Consider the following 25302-nt stretch of genomic DNA (forward strand, 5'->3'; position numbering starts at 1 on the left):
ATCTATCTAATTAAAATAAAAATAAATAAATAAAACGAATAAAGAATAAAATAAAAAACAAGTGTAGTTACTTTACTGTATTTTTCACGGATACCCTGGTAAAGTATCATATTATCCTGTTTAAGTTTAGTGTTTTTCCACTGGGGGTCAGTGTTTGTCATCACAGTTTGTGTGTGTGTGTGTGTGTGTGTGTGTGTGTGTGTGTGTGTGTGTGTGTGTGTGTGTGTGTGTGTGTGTGTGTGTGTGTGTGTGTGTGTGTTGAAATGACTATGGGTGAGAAGGATCACATGTGACAGAAGAGGTAAAAGGGGAGAGACAAGGTGGGTGGAAGGGAAAACCAAGGACATTTAAAGTAGGCACTGTATTCCTGAGGGTTTGTGGGTTACACAATCATCCAGGTGATGGAAACTGTCAGACTGGTGATCTGGTTGAATCCTCCTGATGACACTTATGATTAACCTGATGTTATTATGAAGACCAATCATCCTAGCCAAGAAGAATGTAGCTTTAATTTTTAAGCGAGACTCAGCTGTTCTGCTCAGACTGAGTGAGTTTGGAGTTCTGTAACTGGAAATGACTATGTGACATGTTTAAACACTTACATGTGTACAATCAATCAAGTGTACCACATCAGAGTTACAGTAATCCAGCACTAAAATTGTAAATTTGTGCTGTATGAGTTACATAACCTGGACATGAGTGAGAGTGTGTGAGAGCAAGCAAGGATCAGAGCGCAAGGATGCAAAGTGAAAGAGACAGAGGGGGGTTAGCTGCTAATGCTTGGAGTGTCTATTGTTCAGGGTTATGACTGAGAAAGACATATCTATGATTAGAAAGAACAAACCAACCAAGTCATTGTTAAGAAAGAGTTTGGGTACTGCCACAGGCAGTTTAAGTATTTCAGACATCACGTAAATTCAGTAAGAGGCTGCTGAGAGAGCTGGAGTCAGTCTAAACTGACGCATATATTCTGCGCTAATAAAGAAAGACAAATGGAAAGCACTGTGATGCACAAGTAACATGCACTTAGACCCACACTGACAAATCTGGAGGGAAGACAGAAATGTGTCTGACAGCAGTCAGCTGGTATGTGAGTGTTTACAGTAAATGACACTGTCTTGCTCCTCATTTTGATGCCTGATTTGATTGAAGCCTCTCAGAAAATCTATTCAGTCTCCACACAGTCAGACAGCACAATGTACAAAACAGTTCTGCTCTACCATAACATGGCTCTTTGTGCTGGAATTAAAGGACAGTTCAAGGGCAAGATTGGCATGTTTAAGAAGTGGGCATCCATATTGTCACACAACAGCAGCTGTCAAGTTTCCAGTTGTTTTAATCAGTAAACACTAACAAATCCAAGAGCAAAAGATATAAGTAGAATCATCATTTAATTACTTTAACAGTAGCCTCATCACCGGTTCCATCGATGGCTGCTGTCCCTGTTGTGTTGTGTTGTGTTGTGTTGTGTTGTGTTGTGTTGTGTTGTGTTGTGTGTCAGTCGGCTTTTCCAGCTTGTCATTGACTGAACACACCTGATCATGGTGATCGGTAGGAGCTGAGGAAGGGACAGGTGGAAACCAGTAGGGACAACAGCCCTTGATGGAACCGGTGGAGACCCCTGGCCTTCATATTTCAGCTATGGCCCATAATGTCAGATGTTGCAGGTCCCGAATGGCAGAATCAGCAGCTACTATAGACATAAATATCCTGTTTAACAGGAGAAATGACGAGAGAACACTTGTTGTCAGACAGGTCGCTCTCAGCAGAATTTATTTGATATCACATATTCATCATTAAGCTCAAAATCTCACTAAACTCTCAGATAACTGCTTTGGATTTCTACATAACTAACACCACTCACAGCAAAATACAGCTCGTGTCTTACACACATTTTGTATGGGTCACACAGACAAATGCAGTTTCTCTTGTCATAAATACAGCCACATCCTCTGTTTAAAGAGAAAAGTCATTACAGCAGTCCCAATACTGTATGCCAACATGGCAGAAAAGTCTACTTTTCAGGCAAACATATTCACTTATGACAGAAAAATGGTCAATAGTAGTTAATAGCTATAGTTGTGCTATACAAGTGCTATACGTTGTTAATAGCAACTTGCTATAGGGTTCATGCAGTGTTGTGTTGTGAAAGTGTTTGATCACTCTTTAGCTAGTGTGTGTCCAGACTTCGAGGGGGCTGTAGGTTGAGGGTCATCTAGTGTCCGTGATTTCATTTCCTGTTCCTTGTCTGGTTATTGTCTCATAATAACTAGGACTCAACTTCCACATGCTCTCTGTCGTCAGTTAAATGTTATTTGTAGTAGCTGTTAAGCCGTTAGTTCAGTTTTGTTGGTCTGTTCTGGAAAATAAGGTGAATTACTGTGCATGAAGTGTAAGCAGAAATACATGCTGCATGCTGCAAAAACCTGAGGCAAATGTTGATAAATGTTGAAAAGGTACAGTACATGTTTTTACCTGTAGGTAAAGGTACAGTACATGTTTTTACCTGTAGGTAGAGGTACAGTAAATGTTGAAAACAAAGAGAGTGAGTGAAGTTACAGTAATCCTGACTCCTTTTCCACAGTGTTCCTCAGCTAATCTACATGTATACAGCTGCCACTCATACAGTTTCCCACATATTCAAAAGTACTCAACGGATCCTATAATAAATAAAACATAATGCACATTATTATGCATATCTTTTTGTTGAACTCTTTTAGATTTTTAAAAACTATGTAAATCATAATTCTCTGTACTTTGCTATTTCTTTTTTTTTATGTCTTAATACAGTCTAGCAATCTGTGAGCCACTAAAAGATGTTTCAGTTGCATAAGTTTGGTCCATTAGTGCTCTTCTTTTTATGAAAATGCTTTTTTTTATTATGCTGCATGCTTTAACATCTGTTTTTAGAAAGACACTGTAATGCAACAGGAAGCAGGAGCCATCAGTGGCCAGCTGTAAGAGACAACCACATTTGTTGCATTCTGTTGTTCATCTTAAACAATTTAGACGCCGCCCTGACAAGAATTCAACTGCCATGGAAAAAAGGGAAAATGTCACCCTGCACTACCATGAATACTAATACTGTAGGAAGTAATGTCAGCAGCATGATAAACCTACTGTATAATTATTTGGTAGGTTTACCCTCTGTGGTTCAGGAAAAACAACTTACTGTTTACTTTCAGAGCAGACTCTACCTGCTGAGGAGACTGCGGTCTTTGGGAGTGAGAGGGCCACTCCTGAAGACCTTCTATGACTCTGTGGTGGCATCAGCCATCCTGTACGGTGTGGTCTGCTGGGGCAGCAGCATCACAGTGAGGGACAGGAAAAGACTGGACAGGATCATCAAGAAGTCCAGCTCTGTCCTGGGCTGCACTCTGGACACGGTGCAGGAGGTGGGTGAGAGAAGGGTCCTGGCTAAACTGACATCCATCATGGACCAGGTCTCTCACCCACTGGAGGACTCACTGTCTGCTCTGGAGAGCAGCTTCAGTAGCAGACTGATCCACCCTCGCTGTGTGAAGGAGAGATATCGTAGATCCTTCCTACCTGCTGCTGTCAGACTGTACAATCAGAACTGTTGACCACGTCCCACTACAGTCACTCACCCACTGCATCAGTGGTTTATATAGCAACCTGCTCTGCACAATATTTGTGTAAATCTGTGAACAATCATGTATACTGTTACCGGTAAAAATCTTATACCCATTACTGTGCAATAACCCTGCAATAACCTCGTACTCACGCCAACCGTACTGTACTGCTTTGTACTGTGCCAACACATACTGTTCTGTACCTGTATTCTCGCTCATCTGTACTGCTGTTGTGAGACGTAATTTCCCCACTGCGGGACTATTAAAGGTTTTCTTATTCTTATTCTTTTCTTATTTACTATTTATTGACATCTAATTAGTTAGAAATGAGTTAGTATGAATTATTTATTACAATAAATGAGTCTGTAAAACAAGTGGTTTTCCATAACTTATTTATTTACTTGCGACTTTTTTTAATTGGTAATTAAAGACACATTTCTACAACAGGCCAACAGGCATAAAATGTGTTAATGTGTGGTGAGAAGAGAGTGAAGTACCACGTGAACTCAAACAAACAGTCTGGCCACTGCTTAGCAAGTTTAGAAGCATTTATATTCATAGTCATTCCATAAGGATCACTGTACTACAGTACAGTGTTGGGAACTTGGTCTAGGGCAACAGTAGAATTGTAGAAAAACTTAAATTTAATTAAATCTAGAGGCTGTTAAATAAATATATACAGTAAGACGAGAGAAGTCATTTTTCAACATAATGTATCTTTAATTTACAGTTGTTGGTTTAAAATGGGTGGTGCGGTGGGTAGCACCGTCGCCTCACAGCAAGAAGGTTCTGGGTTTGATTCCCGGAGGCGGCCCTGGTGCCTTTCTGTGTGGAGTTTGCACGTTCTCCCCGTGTTTGCGTGGGTTCTCTCTGGGTTCTCCGGCTTCCTCCCACAGTCCAAAGACGTGGATTAGGTTGTTTGGCTTCTCCATTCCCCGTAGGTAGGTGTGTGTGTGTGTGTGAATGGTTGTCTGTGTATGTGTTGCCCTGCCATGGACTGGCGACCCGTCTGCCTCTCGCCCATAGCCAGCTGGGTCTAGCTCCAGCACCCCCCGTGACCTTGCATTAGGGAATAACTGGCTTGGAAAATGGATGGATGGTTTAAAGTGGTTTAATCTTCAGCATCCTCTTTTTGCTCTAACAATGTTGGTACAGTGCCAACACTGTGGCCAAATATTTGGCAAAGAATAAAGGTTCACATGTGACTTTGCCAATGCGAACCAATGCGAACAAAAGGCAATCAGCATTTTGATTAGTGTGGGTAGTTACTAAAGAAGGGCATTGCCATGAAATAAAGTAGAAACAGGTTATTTCTGGTTGATTTCATGGTTATTTCTTAAAAGCTACAGTACCAGTTCTGTTTCCACTTCTGTTACAATGTGTAACGCAAATGGTTATCATTTTGATAATTAATATTGTATTTTTATTATTGTATGGATGTGTCATTTTGTCATATTATATGAAGAATAAATTAGTTATATTACTGTTTATTTATAGCATAGTTCTACTACATTCATCTACATCAATTGTATTCCATTGCTATCATTGAACCAATAATTCATGGTTATTACCACCATTTATTATTTGCTGCTGCGTCACAGCCCGGGCCCGTTAGCAGCGCTACGGCCGAACGCGCACCTTTAGCGGTCCCGCCCAGTCCGCCCAGGTGAATCCAGCCATTCTGGAGAATAATCCTCACTGGGTGGATTTATTTTGTGAACTAGCAGACGAAATTGTTTCTGGTTTAAACCCATTGGACAGACTCGTGCTGAATAAGCTGGAGAATCTAATCAGGATCGTTCTAGATCTTCTCTCTGTTCCGGGGGTACCAGAGAGGATGATCAGGTTTCCGATTATGAGAGAGACTGGCTTTTGAACTGGCGGAGCATACTCCTCAGCAGCTAGAGCTCGCTTCCCATAAGTCTGTAGACTCACAGCATATTTTGATTGTCCCTGACTGCAGCATGGAGGCTGTGGACCCTTTGTTTGTGCCTGATGATAACAGCAAGGAAGCGGTTCAACTTACCTCGCCTGGTTCTGAGCTCAGCACAAATGTTGAGTGCATCTCGTTAAGTTTGGCTGCGGTCTGCCCTGCTAAACCAACTTCAGTTCCGGCTCGAGGTCTAACTTCACCTCTTGCTCCAATGGCCTGCTTTCTTCAACCTGGTCCTTTGCTCAGGTTCTCCTGTTTCAGTTCCTCCGTCTGACATGACTCAATATGTCTTCTTCCTAGTTCTTCTTGCCAGCCTGGTATGGCTCTCATCTCGTCCCATCTACTCAACTGGCAGACGGTGGCATTGCCTCCTTCACCATAGGCTGCCACGGTGGTCTTGCACTCCAAGCCGGCATACGCCCAGAGGACACCATCGCTCTTTGCAAGCCCTTGGAGGTCTTGTTTCGCTGTCTGCCTCTCAGAGGACTTTGTTTGACCCTTGGCTCTGGGGAAGCCATCTGGTCTGGGTAGACTTGGGGACTACGACCCACCAATGAAGGTGGAGATCTAGATTGTGATGAACTTTGAGAGACTGGCTCGATTGGTTTGCGCGGAAGCTGGCCTTGAGGGGAGGACTCTGTTATGACTCGGCCTTCAGGCCACCAGGGAGCACTCATGTCTATTGTATTGTCAGTGTTGTCTTGGTTTCTTTTTGTGCCAGCCCTATTATATTACTTCCTGCTTTGTTCCCTTTTCGTAGGTTGATCATGTTGACCTGTGTTTTCGGGTTCATTATTTAGACCCTACTTTGTGTCCAGTCAATTGTTGGTTCATCATTTTGTCGTTGCCTGTCTAACGTCAGCCTTGTAGTTCTTTCTAGTCCTCGTCCAGGTTTGCTTGTTCATGCTGTGGATTTTTTTGTGCTGTCTCTGTGTTCTCTAATTAGATTAATAGTCCTAGTTGTGGTTATTTACCCTGCTCTGTTCCTGTTTAGTGTTTAGATTCATCTTTAAACCTATTTGTTTCCCTGCTTAGCAGCGCTTTGCGTTAGGTATTTCTTTGTTTACTTTGCTCAATGTATTATTGTTTATTGTGTTATATTTTGTTGTTTAAATAAATCTTCATTATTATTATTAACTTCATACGTGTGCTGCAATTGGGTCCTTCACTCTTGTTAAGTTTGTAGGCCTTAACAGCCCAGTCTTTCGCTCATACACTCTACTCTTATTCGTGTTTGCCCAACCGTAACACCTACCTAAGAAAGGTCTGTTCATGCACCAATGCCTGTGTCACCCTTTTGGTGAACAATGTTATTTTACAGCTTTTCTAACGTAATAGTGTGTAATTACAGTATACCATATGCATAGGTACATGTACAGTAGTGTATATGCATGTAAACTAACATTTGTCAGCTTAAATGTCAAAACTCCACATTTCTAAAAAACTGTCATTGTCTTCCTCCTACTTTTCCTCCTGTTTAACATCATAAAGTCTTCTTCACTGTCACAAGTACATTTTTAACTGTCATATCTGAAATATTATCCACCAACCCCCACACAATTCAGATATTTCTTTCCCACCTACTTCCCTTCCCTCATTCCCCTGTGTCTCCTGAACTCCAATGTTTTGTCTCCCATGGACTCCTCTCCATCTACCCACCCATCCCTCCTTGATTTGGTGAATATTTCACAAGCAAGTAGAGACAGTTCTCATCTTATCTTATTTCAAGCACTGCCCAGGCTCTCACTACACATCACCTTCAGAGATGATAGCATCACAAGGGGCACATCAGAAGCCAGGAGGAGATTTAATTATGCTGATCTGAGAATGACGGCATGACAGGGCCAAAATACTGTATCTTAAATCTTACACTAAATTAACAAAACATTCAGCTGCTAAGGTGAGGGGGGACAATTAGAATAATATTCAGAAAGTAAAAAAAGAAAAATAAATGTAGCTAAGTGGAAAACCGTTTCTGAAGAAAATATAGTGATCCATTCAAGGCTGCCTGTGGTGGATGAGCTGAGAGTAGCTCCATACATCAGCATGAAATAATGACCTGGGGGAAGGTTCACTAACTTCTCCCACCAATTTCTGCTATTGCTACAGAATTGAAAATATAGAGAATTTTTGTTCAAGTGCTACTTTAAATAACTAGTAAAAAATGATGACTTTCATACTCCTCCAGTGCAGAAGCGGCTTGGTGAATAATGGAAAGGGCCCTGTGAATTTGGATGAGAGCTGTAAATGTCTTGGAATAGCTAGTTCACATTCATTCAGAGTGGTTACATTTTTGTGTAGAGGCTCTTGCAGTTACCAAGCACCCTTATTCTCCCTCAAGTGAACCCAGGAGAAGTGGAACAAATGGTAAATAGCAACTGAGATGTTTGGCATTGGCCAGTACACTGTGTGATGAGGCTTTAGAGTTTTTATTTTTCATAATTCAAATATAAAGTAAAAAATACCTGCACTGCATAGAAATTATAGCATGAGGCATTAATGTTATGACTCCTCTTCTTCTGTCCCTGAAGTCAAATCTTGATGTGCAGCACATCCATATGGTGTGTTAAAACCTCCTCTGCTGCCTTTTTTCCTGCATGTCTCAATCATCACCATCGCCTACAAATCTCCTGCTTATGCACTCGTGCCAGCCACGTATAGAGCCCACGCTCACTAGCTGCTGAGTGAGAAACCAGGAGGACGAGGCCAGCGCAGCAGCAGCTATAGCTGCACTGTACTGTAATTCAAGTGTGCGCCGTGTTCTCCTCACACACAGCTGAGTAAACATTGATGCATAAACAGCCTCGGGCCCAGTGAGCAGTGGGCAGAGGGCTCACTACAGCTTTTTCATCTGCAGACAGCAGGGTTAACAGGGATTAAGTTCTTATGTGTGGCAAAGTGTTTAACAACGAATAGTCATTCTGTATTTGTCACATACTTTAAATCATAACACAAGCAGCCGCCAGGATTTTTTTTATTCCATTCACGATCATGAACGTGTTCTGTTCACCTGCTGATGTATGACTGCACAGCTTTATTAGTTGTAATGATTACACAGAGGACCTACAGTACTTGCAGTGCAGTATAACAACCAATCCACAGGAAGGTCTAAAAATTTAATTCAAGGTTCAAAAAACTTATTATTACAAATTATTTTTTCCCACTTTGATCGCTGTCACACTTAGGACACACAGGATGGTAGGGAGATTAAAAATAATAATGCTACCACATCTACACACACTCACATCACCGAAGGTGCTCCTCTGTCCAGCCAGCACACTATGCACAACCCACCAGCACAGGGTTTAACTAGTAAAAATTTAATTAAATCATTGAATATAAACACCGAAAGGCAAACAAAGGAAATAATAACTAACTCAAAACACTGCTAAGCAGGAAAACTAGTCATAATAATCAAAATCATGCTGAACATATAACAAACACAGAACAAACAACACACATGACGAACAAGCCTTGGATGGGACTAGGCAGCCTGTGTGGGGAACTCATTTGGTAGCTTGAGCAAGATGGCGCCTGTGTTTGGCTTTGCCACTGCTCCCTCGGTGCTCTCTCTCATGGTTATTGTTTTTCTAGTGCTTTGATCTGATTTATCGACTCTGTTAGCAAATGCCCCTGTGTGCCAGTTGTCTGAACCTATAATTGACCCCTGTGCTGAGTAACGCCCGGTCTATAGAGGTGTTTTCTGATTTCTTGTCATCTATTATTAAGTTTGAGTGTCTTAATTCTTGGTGATTTTAACCTTCATGTTGATGATCCCTCCTGTTGCATGACAACTAAGTTTTTAGCTCTCGTGGAATTTTGGTCCTACCCATAAAAAGGCCATACTTTTGACCTAATCTTCTTTCTTGGCCTGATTATTGATCAGTTAAGTGTTGAAGACATTCAAATGATATATGTCGCCTCACATCGAGAAGGTCCTCGGGTCGATTCCCGGAGGCAAACAGGGTGCATTTCTGTGTGGAGTTTGTTCTCCCCTTGTTCTTCGGCTTCCTCCCACACTCCATGCATTAGGCTAATTAATTCTACATTGCCCATAGTGTGTGTGTGTGTCTATGTGTTGCCCTGTGATGGACTGGCAGCCTGACCCTGCCTCTCGCCCATAACCAGCCGGGATAGGCTCCAGCCCCTGTGACCCCACGTACGAGATTAAGCGGAATAGAAGATGGATGGATTGTGCCTTCTGTTCAGAGTGCTGGCTCAAAAGCGTATTAAATCAAGATGGATTTTCTGCGTTGTTTGACCCAAGTTCCTTCTCTAACTGCAGGGATATTGAGACATTTACAATTATTGTTTGGACATCTTAAATTCTGTAGCACCTGTCAAACAGTATTCTCTTCCTCTTCCTGTCCATGGATGAGTGAGTGAAGCTATTGGTAGCTTTGAGAGAGACTTCCGTAAAATTAAGTGTCTGTGGAAAATGACTAAGTTAGAAGTACACAGACTGCATCTTAAAAACATGATTGTGAAGCTGAATGAAATGATAAAGCAGGCAAGATGAGCGTACTTTTTCCATCTGGTTTCAGTAAACAAGAAAAGTCCTAAACTTTTGTTCGACACAATTCGAAATATTGTTTCACCATCAGCTCCCCAAATCTCTGTGTGAAAATAATTGCAATGTGTCCTTAAACTTTTTTATAGCTAAAGTGCAATACATCTTCTTAAGATACAATCCACTGACACTGCTCGACTAGTCTCCAGTGATATAATGATGGCTGCGGCCGTGACAGAGTCCTAGTTTTATTAGATTTAACATCTGCTTTTGACACTGTGGATCATGGAAAATTGATAAATTGACTCCAGTCTAAATTAGGCTTTTTTGGGTTTGTATTCCAGTGGTTCTCGACTTACCTTAGTGACCAAGCTTTCAATATTTCTATCTATAACATCATGTCTAAGTTTGCTCTTTCTTCTATCATGTGGAGTCACATGCCACATGGTTCAGTCTTGGGCCAAACTTTATTATTGTTATATCCTCTTGGTCAGATCATCTTTTAAGAATGTGTCTTAAAATTTTTATGCAGATGATCTGATCTCAGATCTCATCATTGCTGGCAAAAGATATATGTGCTTGCAATAGTAGATGGGCAGTATGGGGGTTGAAACTATAGCCGTGGCATTATTAGCACCACACTCTAACCAGCCGAGCTAACCTGCCTGTTTTTTTTCTACATATGTTGCTTTCATAACAATTTACACTGCCTAAATGCATAAAAAAGACTTTTCCGTCAAGAGTACCATGAGAGATCTAGTCCCCCAGTTCACTGAGAAAGGTGCTCTTTTTTTTTTAACATGATGTGGAATAATAGATAAGGCATCTGACTTCAGATCAGAACATTGAGGGTTCAAGTCCCTTCGTAGTTAGCAGTCTTATTGAACTCAACAGATGTTTTTTCTCTTTGTATGAAATCACTGTCCAAGTAAGTTTTCATATTCTTAGTATCATTTACTATCAGGGTGTTGCCATTATTATGAATCATTTGTTGGACAAGATTTTTGTAGAGGTTTGGATTCAAAACCGTTTTCTTAACCTTAATTCAGACACCTCTCCCTAATGTCAGGATCACAACATCAGATTTATAAGGCGTCTGACTTCGGATCAGAAGATTAAGGGTTCAAGTCCCTTCGTGGTTAGCAGTCTTATTGAACTCAACAGATGTTGTTTCTCTTTGTATGAAATCACTGTCCGAGTATGTTCAATTATTCTTACTATCATTGACTATCAGGGTGTTGCCATTATTATGAATCATTTGTTGGACAAGATTTTTGTAGAGGTTTGGTTTCAAAACCGTTTCTCAACCTCAAATCAGACACCTCTCCCTAATGTTAGGATCACAACATCAGATTTAAGCAAATGAATTGCCTACAGCTGTTGTGAAACATTTTCTGCCTGATTCCAGCTGATCTATATTCCAGAAATGCCACAAGCAGATGTCTGTCTTCTGATGATCTAAAGCAGACCTATCTTACACCCCGAACATCAAGAAACAACAGATCTGATCATTGCTGGCAAAAGAAATATGTGCTTGCAATAGTAAAGAGTAAATTAAGGAAAAAATTGCCTAGAGCTGATGTGAAACATTTTCTACCTGATTCGAGCTGATCTATATTCCAGAAATGCCACAAGCAGATGTCTGTCTTCTGATGATCTAAAGCAGACCTTTCTTACAGCCCGAGCATCGACAAACAACACGGCTCATCATTGCTGGCAAAACAAATGTGCGTTTGCAATATTAGATGGCCCATATGGGATTGAACCCATGGCCTTGCGTTAATAGAACCACGCTCTAACCAGCTGAGCTAACCGGCCACATTTTGATCATACATATGTTGCTTTTAAAACAATAAAAAGTGCCTAAATGCATAAAAAGGCTTATCCATCAAGAGTACCACGAAAGATCCTGTCCCCCAGTTCACTGAGAAGGGTGCTTTTCATGACCACGTGGCCTAATGGATAAGGAGTCTGACTTCGAATCAGAAGATTAAGGGTTCAAGTCCCTTCGTGGTTAGCAGTCTTATTGAACTCAACAGATGTTGTTTCTCTTTGTATGAAATCACTGTCCCAGTATGTTCAATTATTCTTAGTATCATTGACTATCAGGGTGTTGCCATTATTATGAATCATTTGTTGGACAAGATTTTTGTAGAGGTTTGGTTTCAAAACCGTTTCTCAACCTCAAAAAGGACAACTCTCCCTAATGTTAGGACCACAACATCAGATTTAAGGAAATAAATTGCCTAGAGCTGGTGTGAAACATTTTCTGCCTGATTCCAGCTGATCTGTTTGGTTTCAAAACCGTTTCTCAACCTCAAATCAGACACCTCTCCCTAATGTTAGGATCACAACATCAGATTTAAGCAAATAAATTGCCTACAGCTGTTGTGAAACATTTTCTGCCTGATTCCAGCTGATCTATATTCCAGAAATGCCACAAGCAGATGTCTGTCTTCTGATGATCTAAAGCAGACCTATCTTACAGCCCGAGCAACGACAAACAACACGGCTCATCATTGCTGGCAAAACAAATGTGCGTTTGCAACAGTAGATGGCCAGTATAGGGGTTGAACCCATGGCCTTGGCGTTATTAGCACCAAACTCTAACCAGCTGAGCTAACCGGCCACATTCGATCATACATATGTTGCTTTTAAAACAATAAAAAGTGCCTAAATGCATAAAAAAGGCTTATCCATCAAGAGTACCACAAAAGATCTACTCCCCCAGTTCACTGAGAAGGGTGCTTTTCATGACCACGTGGCCTAATGGATAAGGCGTCTCACTTCAGATCAGAATTTTAAGGGTTCAAGTCCATTCGTGGTTAGCAGTCTCATTGAACTCAACAGATGTGTTTTCTCTTTGTATGAAATCACTGTCCCAGTATGTTTAATTATTCTTAGTATCATTGACTATCAGGGTGTTGCCACTATTATGAATCATTTGTTGGACAAGATTTTTGTAGAGTGTAAAGTAAATTTTCTACCTGATTCGAGCTGATCTATATTCTAGAAATGCCACAAGCAGATGTCTGTCTTCTGATGATCTAAAGCAGACCTATCTTACACCCCGAACATCAAGAAACAACAGATCTCAGAATTGCTGGCAAAAGAAATATGTGCTTGCAATAGTAAAGAGTAAATTAAGCAAAAAATAATCTAGAGCTGTTGTGAAAAAATTTTTACCAGATTCGAGTTGATCTATATTCTAGAAATGCCACAAGCAGATGTCTGTCTTCTGATGATCTAAAGCAGACCTATCTTACAGCCTGAGCACCGACAAACAACACGGCTCACCATTGCTGGCAAAACAAATGCGCATTAGCAACAGTAGATGGCCAGTATGGGGGTTGAACCCATGGCCTTGGCGTTATTAGCACCACGCTCTAACCAGCTGAGCTAACCGGCCACATTTTGATCATATATATGTTGCTTTTGAAACAATAAACAGTGCCTAAATGCATAAAAAAGGCTTATCCATCAAGAGTACCACGAAAGATATAGTCCCCCAGTTCACTGAGAAGGGTGCCTTTCGTGACCACGTGGCCTAATGGATAAGGCGTCTGACTTCGGATCAGAAGATTAAGGCTTCAAGTCCCTTTGTGGTTAGCAGTCACATTGAACTCAACAGATGTTTTTTCTCTTTGTATGAAATCACTGTCCCAGTATGTTTAATTATTCTTAGTATCATTGACTATCAGGGTGTTGCCATTATTATGAATCATTTGTTGGACAAGATTTTTGTAGAGGTTTGGTTTCAAAACCGTTTCTCAACCTCAAATCAGACACCTCTCCCTAATGTTAGGATCACAACATCAGATTTAAGCAAAAAAATTGCCTAGAGCTGTTGTAAGGGTCTGTCAACAGATCTCATCATTTCTGGCAAAAGAAATATGTGCTTGCAATAGTAAAGAGTAAATTAAGCAAATAAATTGCCTACAGCTGTTGTGAAACATTTTCTGCCTGATTCCAGCTGATCTATATTCCAGAAATGCCACAAGCAGATGTCTGTCTTCTGATGATCTAAAGCAGACCTATCTTACACCCCGAACATCAAGAAACAACAGATCTCATCATTGCTGGCAAAAGAAATATGTGCTTGCAATAGTAAAGAGTAAATTAAGCAAAAAATTGTCTAGTGCTTTTGTGAAAAATTTTCTACCTGATTCGAGCTGATCTATATTCTAGAAATGCCACAAGCAGAAGTCTGTCTTCTGATGATCTAAAGAAGACCTATCTTACAGCCCGAGCATCGACAAACAACACGGCTCATCATTGCTGGCAAAACAAATGTGCGTTTGCAACAGTAGAAGGCCAGTATGGACCCATGGCCTTGGCATTATTAGCACCACGCTCTAACCAGCTGAGCTAACCAGCCACATTGGATCATACATATGTTGCTTTCAAAACAATAAAACAATAAAATGTAAAAACAGATGTTGTTTCTCTTTGTATGAAATCACTGTCCCAGTTTGTTCAATTATTCTTAGTATCATTGACTATCAGGGTGTTGCCATTATTATGAATCGTTTGTTGGACAAGATTTTTGTAGAGGTTTGGTTTCAAAACCATTTCTCAACCTCAAATCAGACACCTCTCCCTAATGTTAGAATCACAACATCAGATTTAAGCAAAAAAATTGCCAGTATGGGGGTTGAACCCATGTCCTTCGCGTTATTAGCACCACGCTCTAACCAGCTGAGCATCATTGCTGGCAAAACAAATGTGCGCTGGCAACAGTAGATGGCCAGTATGGGGGTTGAACCCATGGCCTTGGCGTTATTAGCACCACGCTCTAACCAGCTGAGCTAACCGGCCACGTTTTGAATATATATATGTTGCTTTTGAAACAATAAACAGTTCCTAAATGCATAAAAAAGGCTTATCCATCAAGGGTACCACCAAAGTTCTAGTCCCCCAGTTCACTGAGAAGGGTGCCTTTCGTGACCACGTGGCCTAATGGATAAGGCGTCTGACTTTGGATCAGAAGATTAAGGGTTCAAGTCCCTTCGTGGTTAGCAGTCTCATTGACCTCAACAGATGTTGTTTCTCTTTGTATGAAATCACTGTCCCAGTATGTTTAATTATTCTTAGTATCATTGACTATCAGGGTGTTGCCATTATTACGAATCATTTGTTGGACAAGATTTTTGTAGAGGTTTGGTTTCAAAACGGTTTCTCAACCTCAAATCAGACACCTCTCCCTAATGTTAGGATCACAACATCAGATTTAAGCAAATAAATTGCCTACAGCTGTTGTGAAACATTTTCTGCCTGATTCCAGCTGATCTATATTCCAGAAATGCCACAAGCAGATGTCTGTCTTCTGGTGATCTAAAGCAGACCTATCTTACAGCCTGAGCACCGACAAACAACACGGCTCACCATTGCTGGCAAAACAAATGCGCATTAGCAACAGTAGATGGCCAGTATGGGGGTTGAACCCATGGCCTTGGCGTTATTAGCACCACGCTCTAACCAGCTGAGCTAACCGGCCACATTTTGATCATATATATGTTGCTTTTGAAACAATAAACAGTGCCTAAATGCATAAAAAAGGCTTATCCATCAAGAGTACCACGAAAGATATAGTCCCCCAGTTCACTGAGAAGGGTGCCTTTCGTGACCACGTGGCCTAATGGATAAGGCGTCTGACTTCGGATCAGAAGATTAAGGCTTCAAGTCCCTTTGTGGTTAGCAGTCACATTGAACTCAACAGATGTTGTTTCTCTTTGTATGAAATCACTGTCCCAGTATGTTTAATTATTCTTAGTATCATTGACTATCAGGGTGTTGCCATTATTATGAATCATTTGTTGGACAAGATTTTTGTAGAGGTTTGGTTTCAAAACCGTTTCTCAACCTCAAATCAGACACCTCTCCCTAATGTTAGGATCACAACATCAGATTTAAGCAAAAAAATTGCCTAGAGCTGTTGTAAGGGTCTGTCAACAGATCTCATCATTGCTGGCAAAAGAAATATGTGCTTGCAATAGTAAAGAGTAAATTAAGCAAATAAATTGCCTACAGCTGTTGTGAAACATTTTCTGCCTGATTCCAGCTGATCTATATTCCAGAAATGCCACAAGCAGATGTCTGTCTTCTGATGATCTAAAGCAGACCTATCTTACACCCCGAACATCAAGAAACAACAGATCTCATCATTGCTGGCAAAAGAAATATGTGCTTGCAATAGTAAAGAGTAAATTAAGCAAAAAATTGTCTAGAGCTGTTGTGAAAAATTTTCTACCTGACTCGAGTTGATCTATATTCTAGAAATGCCACAAGCAGATGTCTGTCTTCTAATGATCTAAAGCAGACCTATCTTACAGCCCGAGCACCGACAAACAACACGGCTCATCATTGCTGGCAAAACAAATGCGCATGTTGTGAAACATTTTCTGCCTGATTCCAGCTGATCTATATTCCAGAAATGCCACAAGCAGATGTCTGTCTTCTGATGATCTAAAGCAGACCTATCTTACAGCCCGAGCGAGGACAAACAACACGGCTCATCATTGCTGGCAAAACAAATGCGCATTTTCAACAGTAGATGGCCAGTATGGGGGTTGAACCCATGGCCTTGGCGTTATTAGCACCACGCTCTAACCAGCTGAGCTAACCGGCCATGGTTTGATCATAAATATGTTGCTTTTGAAACAATAAACAGTGCCTAAATGCATAAAAAAGGCTTATCCATCAAGAGTACCACGAAAGATCTAGTCCCCCAGTTCACTGAGAAGGGCACCTTTCGTGACCACGTGGCCTAATGGATAAGGCGTCTGACTTCGGATCAGAAGATTAGGGGTTCATGTCCCTTCGTGGTTAGCAGTCAAATTGAACTCAATAAACGTTGTTTCACTTTGTATGAAATCACTGTCCCAGTATGTTTAATTATTCTTAGTATCATTGACTATCAGAGTGTTGCCATTATTATGAATCATTTGTTAGACAAGATTTTTGTAGAGGTTTGGTTTCAAAACCGTTTCTTAACCTCAAATCAGACGCCTCTCCCTAATGTTAGGATCACAACATCAGATTTAAGCAAATAAATTGCCTACAGCTGTTGTGAAACATTTTCTGCCTGATTCCAGCTGATCTATATACCAGAAATGCCACAAGCAGATGTCTGTCTTCTGATGATCTAAAGCAGACCTATCTTACAGCCCGAGCACCGACAAACAACACGGCTCATCATTGCTGGCAAAACAAATGTGCATTTGCAACAGTAGATGGCCAGTATGGGGGCTGAACCAATGGCCTTGGCGTTATTAGCACCACACTCTAACCAGCTGAGCTAACCGGCCACATTTGTTCATACATATTTTGCTTTTAAAACAATAAAAAGTGCCTAAATGCATAAAAAAGGCTTATCCATCAAGAGTACCAAAAAAAAAAAAAACTCCCCCAGTTCACTGAGAAGGGTGCTTTTCGTGACCACGTGGCCTAATGGATAAGGCGTCTGACTTCGGATCAGAAGATTAAGGGTTCAAGTCCCTTCGTGGTTAGCAGTCTCATTGAACTCAACAGATGTTGTTTCTCTTTGTATGAAATCACTGTCCCAGTATGTTCAATTATTCTTAGTATCATTGACTATCAGGGTTTTGCCATTATTATGAATCATTTGTTGGACAAGATTTTTGTAGAGATTTGGTTTCAAAACCGTTTCTCAACCTCAAATCAGACACCTCTCCCTAATGTTAGGATCACAACATCAGATTTAAGCAAAAAAATTGCCTAGAGCTGTTGTGAAACATTTTCTACCTGATTCGAGCTGATCTATATTCCAGAAATGCCACAAGCAGATGTCTGTCTTCTGATGATCAATAGTAAAGAGTAAATTAAGCAAAAAATAATCTAGAGCTGTTGTGACAAATCAGACACCTCTCCCTAATGTTAGGATCACAACATCAGATTTAAGCAAAAAAATTGCCTAGAGCTGTTGTGAAACATTTTCTGCCTGATTCCAGCTGATCTATATTCCAGAAATGCCACAAGCAGATGTCTGTCTTCTGATGATCTAAAGCAGACCTATCTAACAGGCCGAGCACCGACAAACAACACGGCTCATCATTGCTGGCAAATTGCTAATCGATAAGGCGTCTGACTTCGGATCAGAAGATTAAGGGTTCAAGTCCCTTCGTGGTTAGCAGTCTCATTGACCTCAACAGATATTGTTTCTCTTTGTATGAAATCACGGCTCATCATTGCTGGCAAATTGCTAATCGATAAGGCGTCTGACTTCGGATCAGAAGATTAAGGGATCAAGTCCATTCGTGATTAGCAGTCTCATTGAACTCAACAGATGTTGTTTCTCTTTGTATGAAATCACTGTCCCAGTATGTTCAATTATTCTTAGTATCATTGACTATCAGGGTGTTGCCATTATTAAGAATCATTTGTTGGACAAGATTTTTGTAGAGGTTTGGTTTCAAAACCGTTTCTCAACCTCAAATCAGACACCTCTCCCTAATGTTAGGATCACAACATCAGATTTAAGCAAAAAAATTGCCTAGAGCTGTTGTAAGGGTCTGTCAACAGATCTCATCATTGCTGGCAAAAGAAATATGTGCTTGCAATAGTAAAGAGTAAATTAAGCAAATAAATTGCCTACAGCTGTTGTGAAACATTTTCTGCCTGATTCCAGCTGATCTATATTCCAGAAATGCCACAAGCAGATGTCTGTCTTCTGATGATCTAAAGCAGACCTATCTTACACCCCGAACATCAAGAAACAACAGATCTCATCATTGCTGGCAAAAGAAATATGTGCTTGCAATAGTAAAGAGTAAATTAAGCAAAAAATTGTCTAGTGCTTTTGTGAAAAATTTTCTACCTGATTCGAGCTGATCTATATTCTAGAAATGCCACAAGCAGAAGTCTGTCTTCTGATGATCTAAAGAAGACCTATCTTACAGCCCGAGCATCGACAAACAACACGGCTCATCATTGCTGGCAAAACAAATGTGCGTTTGCAACAGTAGAAGGCCAGTATGGACCCATGGCCTTGGCATTATTAGCACCACGCTCTAACCAGCTGAGCTAACCAGCCACATTGGATCATACATATGTTGCTTTCAAAACAATAAAACAATAAAATGTAAAAACAGATGTTGTTTCTCTTTGTATGAAATCACTGTCCCAGTTTGTTCAATTATTCTTAGTATCATTGACTATCAGGGTGTTGCCATTATTATGAATCGTTTGTTGGACAAGATTTTTGTAGAGGTTTGGTTTCAAAACCGTTTCTCAACCTCAAATCAGACACCTCTCCCTAATGTTAGGATCACAACATCAGATTTAAGCAAAAAAATTGCCAGTATGGGGGTTGAACCCATGTCCTTCGCGTTATTAGCACCACGCTCTAACCAGCTGAGCATCATTGCTGGCAAAACAAATGTGCGCTTGCAACAGTAGATGGCCAGTATGGGGGTTGAACCCATGGCCTTGGCGTTATTAGCACCACGCTCTAACCAGCTGAGCTAACCGGCCACGTTTTGAATATATATATGTTGCTTTTGAAACAATAAACAGTTCCTAAATGCATAAAAAAGGCTTATCCATCAAGGGTACCACCAAAGTTCTAGTCCCCCAGTTCACTGAGAAGGGTGCCTTTCGTGACCACGTGGCCTAATGGATAAGGCGTCTGACTTTGGATCAGAAGATTAAGGGTTCAAGTCCCTTCGTGGTTAGCAGTCACATTGAACTCAACAAATGTTGTTTCTCTTTGTATGAGGTTTGGTTTCAAAACCGTTTCTCAACCTCAAATCAGACACCTCTCCCTAATGTTAGGATCACAACATCAGATTTAAGCAAATAAATTGCCTACAGCTGTTGTGAAATATTTTCTCCCTACAGGCGTCTGACTTCAGATCAGAATATTAAGGGTTCAAGTTCATTCGTGGTTAGCAGTCTTATTGAACTCAACAGATGTTGTTTCTCTTTGTATGAAATCACTGTCCCAGTATGTTTAATTATTCTTAGTATCATTGACTATCAGGGTGTTGCCATTATTATGAATCATTTGTTGGACAAGATTTTTGTAGAGGTTTGGTTTCAAAACCGTTTCTCAACCTCAAATCAGACACCTCTCCCTAATGTTAGGATCACAACATCAGATTTAAGCAAAAAAATTGCCTAGAGCTGTTGTGAAACATTTTCTGCCTGATTCCAGCTGATCTATATTCCAGAAATGCCACAAGCAGATGTCTGTCTTCTGATGATCTAAAGCAGACCTATCTTACAGCCTGAGCACCGACAAACAACACGGCTTATCATTGCTGGCAAAACAAATGCACATTTGCAACAGTAGATGGCCAGTATGGGGGCTGAACCAATGGCCTTGGCGTTATTAGCACCACACTCTAACCAGCTGAGCTAACCGGCCACATTTGATCATACATATTTTGCTTTTAAAACAATAAAAAGTGCCTAAATGCATAAAAAAGGCTTATCCATCAAGAGTACCACAAAAGATCTACTCCCCCAGTTCACTGAGAAGGGTGCTTTTCGTGACCACGTGGCCTAATGGATAAGGCGTCTGACTTCAGATCGGAATATTAAGGGTTCAAGTCCATTCGTGGTTAGCACTCTTATTGAACTCAACAGATGTTGTTTCTCTTTGTATGAAATCACCCTCCCAGTATGTTCAATTATTCTTAGTATCATTGACTATCAGGGTGTTGCCATTATTATGAATCATTTGTTGGACAAGATTTTTGTAGAGGTTTGGTTTCAAAACCGTTTCTCAACCTCAAATCAGACACCTCTCCCTAATGTTGGGATCACAACATCAGATTTAAGCAAATAAATTGCCTACAGCTGTTGTGAAACATTTTCTGCCTGATTCCAGCTGATCTATATTCCAGAAATGCCACAAGCAGATGTCTGTCTTCTGATGATCTAAAGCAGACCTATCTAACAGGCCGAGCACCGACAAACAATACGGCTCATCATTGCTGGCAAATTGCTAATCGATAAGGCGTCTGACTTCAGATCAGAAGATTAAGGGTTCAAGTCCCTTCGTGGTTAGCAGTCTCATTGACCTCAACAGATGTTGTTTCTCTTTGTATGAAATCACTGTCCCAGTATGTTTAATTATTCTTAGTATCATTGACTATCAGGGTGTTGCCATTATTACGAATCATTTGTTGGACAAGATTTTTGTAGAGGTTTGGTTTCAAAACCGTTTCTCAACCTCAAATCAGACACCTCTCCCTAATGTTAGGATCACAACATCAGATTTAAGCAAATAAATTGCCTACAGCTGTTGTGAAACATTTTCTGCCTGATTCCAGCTGATCTATATTCCAGAAATGCCACAAGCAGATGTCTGTCTTCTGATGATCTAAAGCAGACCTATCTTACAGCCTGAGCACCGACAAACAACACGGCTCACCATTGCTGGCAAAACAAATGCGCATTAGCAACAGTAGATGGCCAGTATGGGGGTTGAACCCATGGCCTTGGCGTTATTAGCACCACGCTCTAACCAGCTGAGCTAACCGGCCACATTTTGATCATATATATGTTGCTTTTGAAACAATAAACAGTGCCTAAACGCATAAAAAAGGCTTATCCATCAAGAGTACCACGAAAGATCTAGTCCCCCAGTTCACTGAGAAGGGCACCTTTCGTGACCACGTGGCCTAATGGATAAGGCGTCTGACTTCGGATCAGAAGATTAAGGCTTCAAGTCCCTTTGTGGTTAGCAGTCACATTGAACTCAACAGATGTTGTTTCTCTTTGTATGAAATCACTGTCCCAGTATGTTTAATTATTCTTAGTATCATTGACTATCAGGGTGTTGCCATTATTATGAATCATTTGTTGGACAAGATTTTTGTAGAGGTTTGGTTTCAAAACCGTTTCTCAACCTCAAATCAGACACCTCTCCCTAATGTTAGGACCACAACATCAGATTTAAGCAAAAAAATTGCCTAGAGCTGTTGTAAGGGTCTGTCAACAGATCTCATCATTGCTGGCAAAAGAAATATGTGCTTGCAATAGTAAAGAGTAAATTAAGCAAATAAATTGCCTACAGCTGTTGTGAAACATTTTCTGCCTGATTCCAGCTGATCTATATTCCAGAAATGCCACAAGCAGATGTCTGTCTTCTGATGATCTAAAGCAGACCTATCTTACACCCCGAACATCAAGAAACAACAGATCTCATCATTGCTGGCAAAAGAAATATGTGCTTGCAATAGTAAAGAGTAAATTAAGCAAAAAATTGTCTAGAGCTGTTGTGAAAAATTTTCTACCTGACTCGAGTTGATCTATATTCTAGAAATGCCACAAGCAGATGTCTGTCTTCTAATGATCTAAAGCAGACCTATCTTACAGCCCGAGCACCGACAAACAACACGGCTCATCATTGCTGGCAAAACAAATGCGCATGTTGTGAAACATTTTCTGCCTGATTCCAGCTGATCTATATACCAGAAATGCCACAAGCAGATGTCTGTCTTCTGATGATCTAAAGCAGACCTATCTTACAGCCCGAGCACCGACAAACAACACGGCTCATCATTGCTGGCAAAACAAATGTGCATTTTCAACAGTAGATGGCCAGTATGGGGGCTGAACCAATGGCCTTGGCGTTATTAGCACCACACTCTAACCAGCTGAGCTAACCGGCCACATTTGATCATACATATTTTGCTTTTAAAACAATAAAAAGTGCCTAAATGCATAAAAAAGGCTTATCCATCAAGAGTACCAAAAAAAAAAAAACTCCCCCAGTTCACTGAGAAGGGTGCTTTTCGTGACCACGTGGCCTAATGGATAAGGCGTCTTACTTCGGATCAGAAGATTAAGGGTTCAAGTCCCTTCGTGGTTAGCAGTCTCATTGAACTCAACAGATGTTGTTTCTCTTTGTATGAAATCACTGTCCCAGTATGTTCAATTATTCTTAGTATCATTGACTATCAGGGTTTTGCCATTATTATGAATCATTTGTTGGACAAGTTTTTTGTAGAGATTTGGTTTCAAAACCGTTTCTCAACCTCAAATCAGACACCTCTCCCTAATGTTAGGATCACAACATCAGATTTAAGCAAAAAAAATGCCTAGAGCTGTTGTGAAACATTTTCTACCTGATTCGAGCTGATCTATATTCCAGAAATGCCACAAGCAGATGTCTGTCTTCTGATGATCTAAAGCAGACCTATCTTACACCCCGAAAATCAAGAAACAACAGATCTCATCATTGCTGGCAAAAGAAATATGTGCTTGCAATAGTAAAGAGTAAATTAAGCAAAAAATAATCTAGAGCTGTTGTGACAAATCAGACACCTCTCCCTAATGTTAGGATCACAACATCAGATTTAAGCAAAAAAATTGCCTAGAGCTGTTGTGAAACATTTTCTGCCTGATTCCAGCTGATCTATATTCCAGAAATGCCACAAGCAGATGTCTGTCTTCTGATGATCTAAAGCAGACCTATCTTACAGCCTGAGCACCGACAAACAACACGGCTCACCATTGCTGGCAAAACAAATGCGCATTAGCAACAGTAGATGGGCAGTATGGGGGTTGAACCCATGGCCTTGGCGTTATTAGCACCACGCTCTAACCAGGTGAGCTAACCGGCCACATTTTGATCATATATATGTTGCTTTTGAAACAATAAACAGTGCCTAAATGCATAAAAAAGGCTTATCCATCAAGAGTACCACGAAAGATATAGTCCCCCAGTTCACTGAGAAGGGTGCCTTTCGTGGCCTAATGGATAAGGCGTCTGACTTCGGATCAGAAGATTAAGGCTTCAAGTCCCTTTGTGGTTAGCAGTCACATTGAACTCAACAGATGTTGTTTCTCTTTGTATGAAATCACTGTCCCAGTATGTTTAATTATTCTTAGTATCATTGACTATCAGGGTGTTGCCATTATTATGAATCATTTGTTGGACAAGATTTTTGTAGAGGTTTGGTTTCAAAACCGTTTCTCAACCTCAAATCAGACACCTCTCCCTAATGTTAGGATCACAACATCAGATTTAAGCAAAAAAATTGCCTAGAGCTGTTGTAAGGGTCTGTCAACAGATCTCATCATTGCTGGCAAAAGAAATATGTGCTTGCAATAGTAAAGAGTAAATTAAGCAAATAAATTGCCTACAGCTGTTGTGAAACATTTTCTGCCTGATTCCAGCTGATCTATATTCCCGAAATGCCACAAGCAGATGTCTGTCTTCTGATGATCTAAAGCAGACCTATCTTACACCCCGAACATCAAGAAACAACAGATCTCATCATTGCTGGAAAAAGAAATATGTGCTTGCAATAGTAAAGAGTAAATTAAGCAAAAAATTGTCTAGTGCTTTTGTGAAAAATTTTCTACCTGATTCGAGCTGATCTATATTCTAGAAATGCCACAAGCAGAAGTCTGTCTTCTGATGATCTAAAGAAGACCTATCTTACAGCCCGAGCATCAACAAACAACACGGCTCATCATTGCTGGCAAAACAAATGCACATTTGCAACAGTAGATGGCCAGTATGGGGGCTGAACCAATGGCCTTGGCGTTATTAGCACCACACTCTAACCAGCTGAGCTAACCGGCCACATTTGATCATACATATTTTGCTTTTAAAACAATAAAAAGTGCCTAAATGCATAAAAAAGGCTTATCCATCAAGAGTACCACAAAAGATCTACTCCCCCAGTTCACTGAGAAGGGTGCTTTTCGTGACCACGTGGCCTAATGGATAAGGCGTCTGACTTCAGATCAGAATATTAAGGGTTCAAGTCCATTCGTGGTTAGCACTCTTATTGAACTCAACAGATGTTGTTTCTCTTTGTATGAAATCACCCTCCCAGTATGTTCAATTATTCTTAGTATCATTGACTATCAGGGTGTTGCCATTATTATGAATCATTTGTTGGACAAGATTTTTGTAGAGGTTTGGTTTCAAAACCGTTTCTCAACCTCAAATCAGACACCTCTCCCTAATGTTGGGATCACAACATCAGATTTAAGCAAATAAATTGCCTACAGCTGTTGTGAAACATTTTCTGCCTGATTCCAGCTGATCTATATTCCAGAAATGCCACAAGCAGATGTCTGTCTTCTGATGATCTAAAGCAGACCTATCTAACAGGCCGAGCACCGACAAACAATACGGCTCATCATTGCTGGCAAATTGCTAATCGATAAGGCGTCTGACTTCAGATCAGAAGATTAAGGGTTCAAGTCCCTTCGTGGTTAGCAGTCTCATTGACCTCAACAGATGTTGTTTCTCTTTGTATGAAATCACTGTCCCAGTA

The 25302-nt window shown here is 40.6% G+C and overlaps 1 protein-coding gene and 10 non-coding genes across 11 annotated transcripts in view; 4 read left to right on the top strand and 7 right to left on the bottom strand.

Moving 5' to 3' along the window:
- Nucleotides 1-25302, bottom strand: part of LOC114858575 (acid-sensing ion channel 1A-like) — a 196032-nt gene that overhangs the window by 6929 nt on the left and 163801 nt on the right. The window lies entirely within an intron of this gene.
- Nucleotides 11981-12053, top strand: trnar-ucg (transfer RNA arginine (anticodon UCG)). The gene has a single exon. It is a non-coding gene; the product is annotated as a tRNA-Arg (tRNA).
- Nucleotides 13372-13445, bottom strand: trnai-aau (transfer RNA isoleucine (anticodon AAU)). Its single transcript has one exon. It is a non-coding gene; the product is annotated as a tRNA-Ile (tRNA).
- trnai-aau (transfer RNA isoleucine (anticodon AAU)) lies at nucleotides 14781-14854 on the bottom strand. The gene has a single exon. It is a non-coding gene; the product is annotated as a tRNA-Ile (tRNA).
- On the top strand, nucleotides 14982-15054 carry trnaq-uug (transfer RNA glutamine (anticodon UUG)). Its single transcript has one exon. It is a non-coding gene; the product is annotated as a tRNA-Gln (tRNA).
- Nucleotides 15460-15533, bottom strand: trnai-aau (transfer RNA isoleucine (anticodon AAU)). The gene has a single exon. It is a non-coding gene; the product is annotated as a tRNA-Ile (tRNA).
- Nucleotides 16591-16664, bottom strand: trnai-aau (transfer RNA isoleucine (anticodon AAU)). Its single transcript has one exon. It is a non-coding gene; the product is annotated as a tRNA-Ile (tRNA).
- Nucleotides 17472-17544, top strand: trnar-ucg (transfer RNA arginine (anticodon UCG)). The gene has a single exon. It is a non-coding gene; the product is annotated as a tRNA-Arg (tRNA).
- Nucleotides 19455-19528, bottom strand: trnai-aau (transfer RNA isoleucine (anticodon AAU)). The gene has a single exon. It is a non-coding gene; the product is annotated as a tRNA-Ile (tRNA).
- trnaq-uug (transfer RNA glutamine (anticodon UUG)) lies at nucleotides 19656-19728 on the top strand. Its single transcript has one exon. It is a non-coding gene; the product is annotated as a tRNA-Gln (tRNA).
- trnai-aau (transfer RNA isoleucine (anticodon AAU)) lies at nucleotides 21473-21546 on the bottom strand. Its single transcript has one exon. It is a non-coding gene; the product is annotated as a tRNA-Ile (tRNA).

This window comes from Betta splendens, chromosome 7 (assembly GCF_900634795.4).
Source record: "Betta splendens chromosome 7, fBetSpl5.4, whole genome shotgun sequence".
In the NCBI taxonomy this organism is placed as follows: domain Eukaryota; kingdom Metazoa; phylum Chordata; class Actinopteri; order Anabantiformes; family Osphronemidae; genus Betta; species Betta splendens.